This window comes from Lissotriton vulgaris, chromosome 4_1 (assembly GCF_964263255.1).
Source record: "Lissotriton vulgaris chromosome 4_1, aLisVul1.2, whole genome shotgun sequence".
Classification (NCBI taxonomy): Eukaryota; Metazoa; Chordata; class Amphibia; order Caudata; family Salamandridae; genus Lissotriton; species Lissotriton vulgaris.
The window spans coordinates 1,247,894,197-1,247,909,731 of NC_141691.1; the positions used below are offsets into that span (position 1 = coordinate 1,247,894,197).

At 45.0% G+C, this 15,535-nt stretch overlaps 1 protein-coding gene across 1 annotated transcript in view; it reads right to left on the minus strand.

The window, feature by feature from the left end:
- Positions 1–14,948, minus strand: part of SOCS6 (suppressor of cytokine signaling 6) — a 144,377-nt gene extending 129,429 nt beyond the window's left edge. Inside the window, exon 1 of the mRNA XM_086965443.1 lies at positions 14,677–14,948. The gene's annotated coding sequence lies outside the window, so the exon portion shown is untranslated. The remainder of the gene's footprint in view (positions 1–14,676) is intronic.
- Between the last annotated feature and the right edge of the window lie 587 nt (positions 14,949–15,535).

A 15,535-nucleotide genomic window follows, 5' to 3' on the forward strand; every position in this document is an offset into this window, starting at 1 on the left:
AACAAGTAGGAGCAAATCGGGCCATCTTAGTGAGGTGGGGCACACACCTTTACCATCTTGGATGTCAACATAATGTTGACTTGCTCAATGACTCATAATGCTTCTAGTCTCCAGCTGCAATACATTTCTGGTTGATTTTTTGGGCTATACAGATTAACTTCAGCATTTCTTTCTTGAGGTGTGTCCCACGATCTGATTCTAAATAAACTGGAATTTCAAAATATGGAATTGAGCTCCCTCAATAATGGTTTCCCTACTTAGAGGCTATCACATCTTCTAGTTGTGTATGCCTATACCCAACTGATGAAATTCACACTTCTACCATGACATACCCTAATCCATTACAAACAGGCATTTCAACAAAGACTAACTTCATGTGATTGAATGGGCCATCTGGCTTTCCTACTTGGCTTATGGTCACTGTTTTCTTGCCGTCGTGTAATTGCTACATCTTTGAAACAAATGTTTTGCCATGGAACTAAAATGGGTGTTAAACCAATACTTTTGAAAAGTGCAAATTATCCAATACCTTCCAACATGAGTAGGCCCAAAGAAGTGTTGGGTCATTGCAGACAACATGGAATTTGGTAAGACAGCCCTACCATCATTTGAAACCCAGTTCTGATTTGCATCTTTTATGCATCCATGTTGGCATTCTTTAAGCTCAAGAATGCCTGAACTGTTGTCAACATCATATTGGTTATGGGGGCACTGTCAGTTTTGCATGGTTCTTCTAGATTGAATGAGCTTGACTCAAGAACTCAATATTTTTCCACCTTATCGGCTTCTCTGTTGCGCAATGTGACCATGTTGTCACAACTCATGTGTGCAGCACATTTCAGAACAGAAATCTCTCTAGGTAACTGCAGTGCTTCAAGAAGATTTAGAATATGTATTCCGTTGCAGATAGGGGAGCCAGAGGATGTCATAAAACCCCTTTGTGATCATAATTGCCCAAAGTAATGGACCACGCCAAAAACGAACTTGCACAAAGTAAAGATTGTATCACTCAAATCATTGGCCATGGAACAAGCTCTCTTTAGAACGATCAGTTCAGCTCCTTGAGTGAGGATACATTGCTCAACTAGGATGCTTCCTCAATACCAGATATGGTGCAAACTATACGCTGTTCTCGGTGTTCCATAATGGTCCATCAAACTAGATCCATTAAGAAATAATGTAAAATCGGCCATCACAAGTGGTACATCCATGTGTTGCAGGATTTTGAACATTGCATTATCTGATGGAACTGTGTTCAGCCGCTAAGATTACTTGTTTATATTTTGTCAAGCAGCTGTTTGTCATATGCTGAGTTTGAGTATGTGTTAGCAAAATATCTACAGAATTAAGACCATCGCATGACGCCATAACCCATCACTATTCCTCCGCTGTTGGATTCTGACACAGACTGCTACAACCAATTTCAGGCAACCGGGTGCTACAGCCTCCAGATCCATTGTGGCAGTAGGTTATTGGCTGTTTCACCTCTCTGTGGGTCTCTACTAACACAGACAGTGCAAACCATTCACGTTCATGACAGAACAGAAAGAAAATCTGTCCCTTAGTCTGGTATTCCTAGTGCTGGTGTGCTACAGAGTTTTAGCTTTGAGCTCTAGGAAGGCATTCATGACAATCACAAGAGTAAGGGATCTGCCAAAATCTTGGATTTTGTTAAAATGAAATCCTTTATTTAGCACATTTTGCTGCACCATTGTGGCTTGTTGTATTTTTGTGTTATATGGCCTCTGAATCTACATTCTGGGCTGGCGTTGTTGACTGCATATCCCTATTCTCAGACATCACATTCATGTTCTGAAACTAAGAATTCATCTGAGCATCATTCAGTACTCTGTTAGGATGCAGTCTGCACTCTTGTTTCCAATGTACTATCTTGTTATAATTATCAATAAAACCTCTGCTCCCTTGAAGAACAATATTTCCTGTTGGTGCATAGACAACATCTTTTTGAACACCAGCTCCTTGCACACCAACATTTATTCTTGAAACAGAATCAAAACCTGAGTTCGACATGGAAGAACTGCTCTACTGAATCCTCTGAGCCAGCTCTGTTTGTGTCAACATGTACTTTTCCTTAATTTTCCTTTGTTGTTCATCATAAGTATCACAACAGTATTTTGCATACTTCAATAGTTCATTCAAAGAATGTGTCTGCCAACACATCACATTCTGCTGTATCTGAGAACTATGTTCTGGGTGCAAACCAAGCACAAACACTGAAACTAATCCACCAAGACTGACAAGGACTGGATCTTGATCTTCACAGTAGGGTCTATATATATCTGCATTAGCCTCTCATAATAAGCATGCACTGACTCCTTTGGCTCTTACGTTGCCCACATTATTTTAGACCACTTCTCCTCTCTCTGCGGAACCTTCAGTTTCAAATGCTCAATTACTGCTCTGTATTGTTCCTCACTTCAGAAGATAGACTATAATGTTGGGCAACTCTTGTTGGTTCTTCTATCGGCCAATTTACAACCCCTTTACATTCCATCCATAGATATTTGAGAACCACAATCTCATAGTCACAAGCAACGCATTCAAATCTCCCCAAAGTACAATCTAAATGTTTACAAGTTTCATGGTTGCGGCGTCTTGCTGTCCCGCTGTTGCCTCTAAACACGTACAGGAGACCGCGATCCTCACTTCCGTGCAGAAGTCGAGACCCGGTCTAGTCTTTTACGGACTGCTTTCTCCATTGATGCGCTTCCAAGGAATCCGCATAAACACTGCGTTTCCTGCCGGCTCTGCGCTTTGGATTCTCGCTGGAATCCTGGTTCAAGTTCTTGCCCGAAGACGTCCCGAACCATCGGTAATCTGAGGACGCCTTGCTGTTACCGCGTCCGTCTCTTTGTTTCTGGTCCTTCCGGACCCGCCCTGTTTCTCCCCGCGCTGGAACGCTTCTCTTTGGTATTATGTTCACGCGCAGGGGCGCTTTCTGATTTCATGACAATTCCGCGCTAGAGCGCTTATCTTTGGTATTTTGTTCACGCGCAGGGGGGCTTTATGTTTTCATGACAATTCCGCGCTGGAGCGCTTTATGTTTTCACGACAATTCTGCGCTCGAGCCCTTATAGTTGGCATTTATATCCGCACAGGAGCGCTGTATGTTTTCATGACAATTCCACGCTGGAGGGCTTATAGTTGGCATTTATTTCTGCCCAGGAGCGCTTTATGTTTACATAACAATTCCGAGCTGGAGCGCTTTCTGTTTAATATTCTTTCGCCGCAGGAGCGCAGTTCTTGGGGTATATCACATCGCGCTGACGTGCCTATTCCTACTTTGGTCCTTGCTGCGCAGGAGCGCTTGCCTTTGTTTTACTTGCCTTACTGGAGCACCTATGCTTTCCCTGGCTGTGAGGTCTTCATGAGCCTTGGTGAGTCTGCTGACAGGTGGCTCTCTTCTGTGTGTGCTTAGAGGTGTACTTGGGAAGCGGGTGGTGTGGGTTTCCTTCTAATTGGGTCTCTCTTGTCTCCCCTCAGTTGAAGCCCACGATCCTACCTACAATCTGCTACAACAAGACTCCTTCCCATCCTTATTTGGCTCCTTTCCCTGGTTCCATATCATCCCTGCCTGGTACATCCTTCCGTACAGGGTCAGGTGGGTACAGGGGCGGTGGCTCTTGTCGTCTCTGCGGAATTGCTTCACAAGCAAAGGTAAGCCTTGTGGGGTACAGGACAACCAGTCCTCCATCTCTGTATGCCACTTATCTGGCTCTTCCCTGGGATTTGGTCATTTATTTGTAAATGAATGAAGATCAGATTGAATCAAAGGTGCTTTGTAGGAAGCTGGCTCCCTATATAGTGCACCACACCGAGGTACACTGTGCAGAGAGTCCAGGCAACCCTTATTAGTTTACAGAGGCACAAGTAACAAACATAAATGCTCTCTTTTGTGGTAGTGTGGGCGAGCAGGTTCGGCTTATCAGAGGGTAGTGCTAAACTTTTGTTGTACTGACGGAGGCAATAAATGAACCCTCACTCAAGAATAAATCCAAGACCAATTTAGAAAAATAATACATATTTTATATAAATTTCAACACCAAGAACTTCGGGATCAAGTAAGTACTTTTTGAGATATTGATTTTTAAAGGTAAGTAAAATGCTTACTTACATTCTTCTTTATGCAGCAATTTTTTCCCCTTGGTGTGAACCTCAGCTCTGTCCAGTGGAGAGGTATTCCTCTCTTCCCTGTTGCCCCTTTGTTTCTCCATCATTTCCCAATCTGATCCACTGTCACAACACTCTGCTCCCCATATAAAGGCCCTCTTTCAACTCTTCCTCATTGCAAACCAGCCAGAGTTTGAGTTCCCGCTGCAAACCACCCTGCAGGTGTACATTTGGTCTTGCTAACCCCACTCTTATTAGAAGGCACTTAGCCAATAGCAGATCAACCAAAATAAAGAGTTGACTCCAAGGTGTGTTCTACCTGAAGCCACCAACTCGAAGCATCACTTCTGTGGCAGTTGCTACTCCTTTCCCGAGTGAGGGTCTTAAATATCCGACTCTCTGCTTTGCTTTTAATTGTAAAGTTCTTTAACAACTGAAGGGAGGAACCACCAATGGAAATCTAGTTTATGCTGACTGGCACACTAACAGCTGGAACTAGGAGGTGCTTGAACATTCACACAAACCCCATGCAGTCTTCAATTGGTTGCAAAATAGAATCATCCTTCCTGAAAAGAAAAAGCATTCACCCCAGAAATTACCATCCCTAGAGGTGACTATCCTAAACGTCAAGCTGCCTCATCTCTAGGCTGTGTACTTGTCGGATGATGGCTTCAGTTTAGAGAACAATAAGCTGGAGAGTACACTGCGGCTTAGGACCGGTGTTCCAGCAGCCTGGAAATTACATACTGGTGGTGAAGAAACAGCGGAGCCTCGAACACTCAATATTCCAATGACAATGTCTTCCCTACCTAAATGCACTGTGAAGAACTCCGTTTAGAGGCTGCTTGCATTATAGATTGTGTGAACATCTTTTCAAGATGAGAATCAGACTGTTCGTAGCTGTATGGGGATGAGGCTGAAATATTTCACGAACTTGTAAACCCAAAAAGAGGATCTACAAAGCTCATTCTGACATAGGGTTACAGCGTAGAAGGCAACCTAGACATTAAACAGCAAAATGTTGTCTGTATGTTATGTTATGTTATCTTAAAATTTGTTAAAGCGCACAGCTGCCCCAGCTAAGGGGCGTCCCGGCGCTGACCGTCTAATTGTACCAGATAACAGGGAAGGCTGAAAAAGAAATGGAAACTCTAAATCAGTGGAAATTAATGTATATTAATTTGTTTTAACGTGTTTAACCATTCTATCAGAATGACGGAGGTTAGAGTGGTTACATACTTTAAAAAGAGGATTAGGTTTAAGGCCCTGGTGTTATTTTTAAAAGCTCTGCAAGGTAGTGGTGCAAAGTATCTCTGAAGGAGAGTAACCAAATATGCGCCATTGAGAACTTTGAGGTCATCCTCTTTGGGCCTTGCCTCAGTTCCTAGAATACGCCATGCCCAGTCTGGAGGTAGTTCCTTTACGTTCCGGGGAGCCCAAGCCTGGAATCTCCCCCTTCTATGTGCTTGAACGTGCCCACAGAGTCCCAGCATGTCTGCCCAAGCCTGGAGCCCCTCCCCGCCGTTGGTGGTGAGGCTGCTTCACTATCGTGATCAAGACCATATACTGCAAGGAGCACAGGAGAAACAGGACTTGCAGATCGGAAATAGTAAAGTGATGATCTTCTCGGACTTTACTAGGGAGGTGCAATGCCAGCGGGCTTCCTTCCTGGCCATCAAATGAAAACTACGCCAGCTGCAACTCCCATACGCTATGTTCTTCCAGGCACGCCTCTGGGCGGTTGATTACTCAGAGTTGCATTTCTTTACTACCCCGCACGACGCATGGGAATGGCTAGAGGTCCGACGGAATGCTTGAACTCGTACCTCATCACCGGGATCTCCCCGGCGATAACCCATCACTCCACCTCCTCTTCCGAAAGCTCCTTCGCCAAATGGACGGAGACTGGAGCGGGACAGGGCTGTGAAAGAAGTGGCAGAGATTAGCCATGGAGACACCAGCCTGAACAGGAATACTAGTGAACAAGGAACAGACAGATCTGAGGGCTCACGGGCGAGCAGCGTGAATGGGGAATCGGATGTCGAACTCCCGGACATTACCCCTCAAACTGCGGATGGCATAATCTGAAGCTCGCACATCAGGTCATATGAAAAGAGGACTTCTGCTGCTGGGAGAAAACTTTTGCTAAGCCCTACGCCTAATGGTGGCAGCATGGGGGCACTGCCGTAGAAGTTGGGGCCACAACCTGAACTGAGAGAGCGGGGGAGGCCTGGGGGAGATCTGGGTCCCACAGGGACAGTTTACACCCACCACCTTTTGTGCTTAACTGTTCACGTGCTTTAGATTGGATGGGGACTTGTTTGTGTGTGCCTGTCCCGGGAAGGGGGAGTTTTTATTGTTGAGGGGATTTGGTTTGGATCCAGGCATTTCGCTATGGGGGACGGCTTCAAGACGGGACGCAGCTCGCACAATGGGAACCGCCATAGGTATTAAATGTATCTCTTGGAATATTGGGGGGATGCACACCATGGTCCGATGACACAAAATACATAAATACTTGATTAGAAGAGGGGTACAGATTGCCCTCTTGCAGGAAACGCACTTATTGCAGAAAGAGGGAGTTGCATTGCAGCGATGATGGAGGGGCAATGTGTTTTATAATACATATTCGGCTTTTGCCAGGGGGACTCTGATTTGTGTGCAAGCGGGACTCCCTTTCCAGTGTGTTAGACAAATAATAGACCAGTAGGGCAGATTTGTGGTGCTCTCAGGGAGATTGGACGGATGGGATATAGCGCTAGGGAGTATTTATGACCCTAACGTAGATCAACCTGCATTTTTAGCGCAACTCTCACAGACACTAGCATCGGTATCAACGGGATCAGTGTTATTGTGGGGGGGGGGGACTTTTATAGTATTACTGATGTCAGCTTGGACCGATCCCACCCGCCACTTTCTGATGCATCCACATACAGAATTGCTGAGGCTAGACGAGACTGGCAGCGCCACTAGGGGTTGACGGACACATGAAGCGCCCAACATCCCGGGGAGAGGGATTACTCCTACTTTTCCACCTTACTTGAGTTACACGTTCCCTTAGACTCGATCCTGTGCTCCCCAGATGTTCATGGAGGGATCAGTCTGAGTGAATCCTTGACTAGGACGATTTCTGATCACAGTCCCCTGCTGGTGTCCTTGGACTGGGTATGTATTAGGCCTTCAATCTCTAGCTGGCGGTTGAGACGGGAAGTATTAGAGGATCAGGCATTTCGGGCCACGATAAGTACTGCCATTGGAGGCATGCATTCTATCAATCGATATTGAGAAGGCTTTTGATTTGCCCAACTCAACACACTGATCACGGGGTTTCTGTGAGGCACCGGGAGGCGGAGGGAGGTACTTACCACCATGCTGAAGCCCAGAGAAGAGGAGGGCTTTGCGGTGCCGGATCTCAAAGCCTACTACCATGCAGCTCAATTGCAGGGGTTCACGAAATGAAAGGCGGGACGCTTCCGGAACGCTGAGGACCCTGGAGTCTGCAGTTCCTAGCCCGGGTGTTGTTGCGCCTCCCCTTGAGGGATCGGGTGGCTCCTTTGGATCTACGGGCAGTACGACGGTGTTGGAATCGATCCCTTAAACGGGCGCAGATAAGGTCCCCTTATGCACCAGAGATTGCGTTGTTGATCTGCAAGACACTGCCCCATGGTGTGGACTTACATTGGCTATGGACATGGAGGGTGGCGGGGATCTCTACTATTGGGGATTTATATGAGGACAATACCTTGCTCCCTTTTATATGACTTATTAGAGCATTACGACCTCCCAAGAGGGGATTTCCTTCTACATGCTGGCCTCACTGCAGCTATCTGGAAACATTGGCGGGAGGGGTTGGTGGAACCTCAGACATCCCTGGCTTGCCAGTATATAGTGATGGTTGCTGGAACGATTAAGGTGGTCACTTGCCTTTACCGACGCCTCACTCAGGAGACACGATGACCCCTGACAACCCTACGTCTCAAATGGGAAGTGGATTTAGGAGAGACCATTGACGAGAAACCATGGGGCAAATTGGTGGAAAGGGCTTGGAAAAGTTCTAGAAAGGCGCGCTTCCAGCTGATTCACTTCTTTGTCCTCCACAGAGCGTACCTTACCCCCATAAGAATAATGAATATTTTGGGGCCCAATCGACCTGCCCGAGATGTAACTTGGAAGATGCAGGGTTTTTACACGTTCTGGGATTGCCCGCTTCTGGGAGAGTTCTGGAGAATGGTGACAACTAGTTTTGTGGACATGACGGAACGTGACAGAGCGCTGACGCCAGGGTGTCGCCTCCTACACTGGTCACCTCACACTGCCAGGAATAATGTCACTAGCAAGTTTATGGACCTGGGGTTGGTATTGGCCAAAAGGGAACTTACTAGCAATTGGAAGGCGAAAAATCCCCCTAGCGTGCTGAGGTGGACGAGGGAGCTTATAAGATGGGGAGACTGCGAAGGGACCTTCTGATTACAAATGGCCCAAAGAACCGGGAGCGAAAAGACATTGAAGGCGGAGAGGGCATGGGTGTCGTTAGTGGAGGTCTTGAAACAGCCGAGTGACGACAATGATATACCACCTGACAGTGCAGACCCTGTAGTAGGGGATTGAGCGCTTGATTTACTGGGTGACCCGGACTGATGCCCGAGGGATCGAGCGGCCCTGTGGAGCTCCTGTTCAGCATGGCCCAACTGTGGAACTGCATTACCTGAAATAGCATGCCCGGTGCCCTATTAGTCTGATTAGCATTACCATGCAGGGAATCCGATGAATTAGCGACATGCCTGGGGGGAGGGGAGGGGAGGGCGTTTGGAGGGAGTAGGGTTTCTTTTTTCTTTGGTTTATTAGGAGTTAATGGAAGAGCAGACTACTGAGATGATACACACCTGATAGGTGTGATACCGAGCACTACAGGACTGCAGAAATCAGGCTGCATTAGGTGAATTACCATTTACTTGCTCTGGAGCAGGACTAATACCTCCTTGCGGAAACAGCCTGAGATTAGTCTGTATAACCAGAGTAGGTTATACACTGGAATTAGATTGTCATCACTGTATTATTGCTTCGATTCTATTGATTGTTTTGCCACAAATTATTAAAAATCTGTTTACAAAAAAAATGATGATGCATTTCTGGGATTAGACTTCGCCCACTTGGAGTTTTCCTGTCACTGATGTCGAGAGCATTGACCTTCCCACCAAGGCTCTGTGCTTCCCCTGACCATCGTCAACGAATCCATCTTCAGGAACCAGCTGGCAACCGACCCACTGATGGCCTTGTTGATGATGACTCTTCTCCAGAACAACTAAATCAGAAGGTAATCTTTTCACCAGTACGAACCTGGTCTCTTTACCCGAAGCTCGCTCCATCACGTTCAATCTTAACTTTTGACTTTGACACACGATCAGACTGACGCTTTGTGTTTATTGGCTCTAGAAACATCTAAAACCTAGAAGTCTATACCTCTGGTTCCCTGCATCCTATTTTTGTTGTTTTGTGTCTATTTGTTCATTAAAATGTCCCTACTTTTATAAATTGGAGTTGGGGGTTTATTGAGTTGCGTTTTCTACTTTTAAACTGTGTTGTACTTATACATGCTTTACATATGTTTCCTATGTTAAGCCTGAATTATCTGTGCTAGAGCTACCAAGGGTTGAACTCAGATTTAAATTATTGAAACCTAACTGGACCTTGTAAGGAATAGTGGCATTTTCACTTGAAGAGGACTACAATCTAGTTCAACTAATAATCCACTTTCTCTCAGTGATCATGCAAAAAGAGGCATTTTCTTACACATCTGGAAAAAGAAAATACACCAATGGAATGCAAGATGAAGTATGACATGAAATTTAAACAGGGACTGCAATGCTGACATGGATTACCTTATGGTTTTCACAGTCTTTGCCACAAAAAGTAACCCATAGACGAAAACCTTTCCTCCTCCCTTCAGACCAATCATTGCAATCATTTCCTGCTCAAGAGCAACCAGTGAATGTTGAGAGGGCTGAGGAGATGGTAGATCCCCAGAAAGCACTACATGATCATACAAACAGTGCCTGAATTTGTGTACATAAGGGCTTAGACACATGTGTTGGCTTTCCCCCTCCTTCCCTTTCTTCCCCTCCCCCTTCTTCTCCTCCTCCCCCCCCTTTCCTTCCCTTGTTCTCTCTCCAGCATCAGACTGTTTACCTCAAAGGGTGTCTTGCACCGAAGAGAGGCGATTAGAATATTGCGGCAAAGTTTAAAAGAAAATTGGGGTTTACTTTTTATTGGGTGGGATGTACTGAGGGAGGGCTTAAGAAAAATAAGTTTTTCTGGGAGGGATAAAAGTTTATTAAAAATATAGCTACATATACTGTACCATGAGAACTGGTTTGTAAGAGCATATCTGTATTAGTTGAGAGTAACATGTGAAACTATAGATCATACTTATACTATAAATGTAGGCAACTATGCGTATCAGTGTATACTGGTTATGTTAAAATGCTAAATTCATATAAGAATATAAATACTGTATACAAACCTTTGACTTTAATAAAAAAATATGTTAAAATACAAAAAAGGAACCAGTACATGAAATGATTAGAGGGGATCAGTTGACAAATCTATCTAGGATATTTTCAACAATGTGTTATTGTGTTATTTAATGGAGTCCCTGAGTGGCCCAGGACTACATATTCTCATCTTGACACAACCAAGAATGACTTTTCATGAGAAGAGTTCTGGGAGGGGTGAATGGAGACAGCTCTAAGTTGAGGTACAGGAACATCCTTGATATAATACTAAGGCACATAAGAAGCTATCTGGGGCTTCAGTAAATGCAAAGTTCCATTTCAAAGAGTGATATTTAATATTCCAGCATGTTTTTAATTATTTTGCTCAGAAGTGTCTAGATGTGGGAACATATTCCCAAAACTGGGAAGGACAGAAATGTTTTGTACACTATTGAGGAAAACAAAGTCAGACCCTCCAGCTTATCGCGATTTCGCGATTTGCAAAAAAATCGCGAAATCGGCCGATCTCGGGAAATGCCGCGATATTTGGCAAAAAGCCCGCGAAATTTGCCGTTTCCGCCGTAAATAGAGAAGGAGCGAGGCACCCATTTTCCTATTCCCCCTGCAGCCGAGAGAGGGAGAAGACCACGGCGGCCGAGAGAGGGAGAAGACCAGCAGCAGCACACCAGCAAGAGGGGGAGAGAGCACGAAGTAAGTGTGAGAACATCCGATGGATAAATTGTCTTTTTAACGCTTGCAGAGTAGGCCTACACTAAATTGAGTGCATTAAACAGCACGTCCTCCATCCTCCGCACGTTCTTGCATCGTGACAGTTATTGGATGCAAAAAATGATGTACTGAAGTTTTCGGAGTGCATTTTTATCTGCCTACACTAAGTAAGTTGTTTACATTATATTGTCTAACGGGGTCAGTCTGCTGTCCATGCATGCAGCTGCCTGTTTCTCCGTTGCTGCAGTGCACTCTTTAACAGCTCATACTTCACGCTGGATTTTGTTTTCCGACTGTAGATTTTGGTGCTACATGTTAAAATAACATTAGTAAGTAAAATGCAAATCCTAAATCCTTTTTCCATGTAAGGGCTGTTAGAGTTAATTTTGCAAAGTTGTGCCAACTCACCTGCTGCCTTTCCTGTCGGTAGTACCACGGTTCTCTCAAAAATCAAGGCCGGCTGACGAGGCTTGCAGTCACAGTCTCACGTCAGCATGCCTGCGCCATGCCTCTGAAGAGCTTAGGTTAGAGTAGTGAACCTGCTATCATTGCCGATGACGTCTGCACAGTGAGTCCGACTCACGGCACTGCATGCAGTACTGAACAGGCAAGAATCGAGCACATGGGGCAGCAAGGAGTCTACTAGTGTTGCAGCTTGAAGGCATTACAGCTGAGGTGCGTATTTTTGATGCTGGGACCTCGCATCCTTCAGTTGTGGGCCTGGTCCCGTTTGTGACAGAAAGTCCCTGGAGTACACACTGATCCTCTGCATCCTGACTTGATTGATTGCTGGCAGCATGGAGGATCCAGGATGTCCAGAGTGAGTGAAGGCTTCTGCTAACTTGCTATGGCTGCTACTAATAAATAGCATTAATGCTTCAATCATTCTGAGCTGCCAGCTCCCCCTGGTCTGTAGTGAACACTTCTGGAACTTCAGTGAATGGTGGGATTTTTGAAATGGAGATTTGTTTCTGTTTCAGCCATGTCATCTGTTTTAAAGGGACTAGGCACAGGTGTAAATAAAACCCAAACATAACTGAGGTGGGAGGGTGGAGCACTGATAAATGGTTCGCACCTGCACTACATGAAGACAAAGTAGAAGCAGACAATTGGAGAGGAGAGATATATATATATATATATATCCGATTATACTTCTGAAAACAAATGTGTGTAGGGCCCTCTCTGTTCATCTGGGCGTTATGTTAGACTTGCAAGTTATCTCATAACGTTTTGCAAAGGCGTCATAGGGACTCGTTGAGCAGGTCGTATTCTGAGTTTTCATGCAGTGCAAGTTTCAGCTTGGGGCCGAATTTCACTGTGTATCTTTATTTTTCTTGTTTTTGTTCATGTGTGTAGGCCTACTTGGCAATACCCCTGATAGTAAATTGTTTTCTAGTGCCACAGCCATGATTCTCTTCTGAGCTGCCACCTGCCTGCCCTGTTACAGCTGAGAACTGACTGTACATCACATAGCAGTCTGTCTTCTCACTGACTGTAAGCTGTGTTAGTAGTCGCTCGTACCTGGTTCAGGTGATTGGGAGAGCCACTGTGGTGCTTGCCAACGTAACTTCTCAGTGCGTCAAGCATCACTGAGTCAACAGAGCTTGTAGTGTATCTGTGTGTGACAAACTGCGAGTGGGGTGATGGGTTTGGCAGGTAGTGGGCGGCATTCTGGGCCAGGGCACCCTGCTCACATGCCATTCCAGTTTGAACCCAGCCATTTGCAAATCAGTCTTGACCCTGTGCCCCATGGGTACAGGCCAGCCCGAACTGCCAAGCCAAGTCCTCCCTGGACTGGAAACAAGCATCCAACGTACATGGCCAAGATTAACATGCCTTTTACCTAAAACAAATGGGCTGAATTGTAAATAAACAAACTGTACATAGCTCCATGTTGTCAAATAACTCAAACAGTAAGATATTTGTGTTTGGTGTTGCAAAAAACCCAAAATAAAATGCCGCTAAATGCCGCTAAATTTCCATTTTTGTGCCGCTAAATTTTCATTTTTGTGCCGCTAAATTTGCCAATCCATGCCGCTATATCCTGGGGGGTCTGCAAAGTGCCTCAGTAGAAGCCTCTACATTTGTTCATTCTTCTTTACCGTGGCAGGGTCCTGCCAGCTCAGTGCAAACCCCTTTAAAACAGAGGTGTGTGTGGTTGTTATAAGATATTACCTTACAGAAGAAAACAAATTCTGAAAATTCACTGAAAAAACCAAAGGCTAAAGCATACACGTCAACAGTTTAGATGAGAAATGTGGGCAATTAAAAAAAGTATTGGGAGAATGTATATCCTCTTTTGACTTATATTGAAATAGAGACAATTTCAATCAGGAGACAGCCAAAATGAAGCTACTTTTGGGCTTCAAAAATCATGCGTCTCCCGTCTGAATCTGGTCTATTGGCATGTATGACTCGAGGGACACAGTTAGTTGTTGAAATGAGTTTAGAAATAAAGCTTACAAACCTAAAACCTGTGAAAATTGCTAGATATTGTTTAGGGAACTAGCTATAACATGTGCCCCCATCATGCCTTGTTTATGACCTCACATATTACATCACTTGTGACATTTTAAATGACATCATTGATAACATCAGTAATGACGTCTACTGCACCGCAGTTCCGCCGAACCGAAATAATATGTATTTTTTTAATTTGACATAAGGGTGAATCTCTTTTGAACCCAACTCCCCCCACATGACTCTGGGGTTCAGGGTGTGCCCACCATGTCCCCCCACCCCCCACCCTCCCCATATGTGGCCTTTCATTTTCTTTTTTCATTTTTCATTTTCACGTAAGACCTGTCTGTCAGTCCTTACCTTATCGAGAATGACTCAAAGGAAGAAATATTTTTCCTTTTTTCCCATATTTAACAATAAATAAAGGCAGAGAAATAGATGCTTTTCTTTTTGTATTTATATGTAAAGATGGAAAACTGGGAGCCTTCATTACAAAATGTGGTTACACTAGCATGGGGTGTTTTCCGCAGGAATTTAATTATGCTGCCCTTTCCCGCTCAATAGGGAGAGACACCCCTTTCCATTACAATCACCCCCCTTTCACATTCTTTCAGCACTTCTAATTCATCATAAAATGGCAACCAGCGCTTTATAAAATACCTAAAGGAACTCACCCCAGCTATATATCACAATCACTCCGGACTTGCATCTCAGTGTCAATAGTATTTTATTCAACGTGCTACTTAAAACTTGCTTCAGAGTTCCCTGTTCCCAGTATGCCGTCTCTTCAATAAACACTGTGCAACTTGTCTGTAAAATAGATATTTTTATTGGGGAGCAAGACACTGGGGTTGTGTTTACTCACCTTTGCCTTGCTTGGGTTTTGATATGCAGATTGACCTCCTTGCTCGTGAATCCCTGACTATCGGTGTGTGCCAGCTGATGGGGTGTTCAAACTGCTTTCCTCTTGTTTATATGTTTAGTGTCTCCTCATCTGCTCCTGTAATGTCATTCGTGGGTCTTCCCCAGCTATTGTCTTGTCTTGTCCGGTTCCCTTGACTGGAACAAGCAGCGCATTCTCGTCAGACAGACTCTACTGTCGCGTCGATGGCACTGGTGCAGCGTGAGGCTCTCTCTGCCTCTCTACATCCGGTTTTGGCTGCTAGAGTGTGTTGCCCGAGATTGTGTACGTAGACGTATCACACATCCCCGCCCTCTATCTCTCCCCCCTCTGGGATGAATTGCAGAACTAGACGGAAATGTCATTCCTTTTTTAATTTACGCCATGTACTTTTACGTACCCTCTCTGTTTCATACGAGAAGAAGTGAAGTAATAAAAAAATACACCCCCTACGTGGTCAGAGTAGACGATTACTCAACGGGTTAGAGATTGAAAGAGGAAGTAGGAGAGAACAAAACCACCCACAAGGGCACTCAGTAGCACAGCTATTATGCCTTAGGTCCTGCTGCAAGCAAGGAAAAGGGACCCTTTGACTGCTTTACTGTAGGGGTAGAAAAATGCAGCAGCCAGGGTTCCATGGACTCAGGTCCTTGGGGCCCGGTGCCTCTGCACCTGCTGCACCAATGGCAGCTGCATCCCTGCACACTCTTATGCCCCCATGTTATGTTGGTTTTATGCACAGCTCATTTTTTGCTCCTTTAGCTGTCGGTCCAAAAGAGCATCTCTATGTTTGTCTCTCGATAGCAATCCGATTGTTTAATGA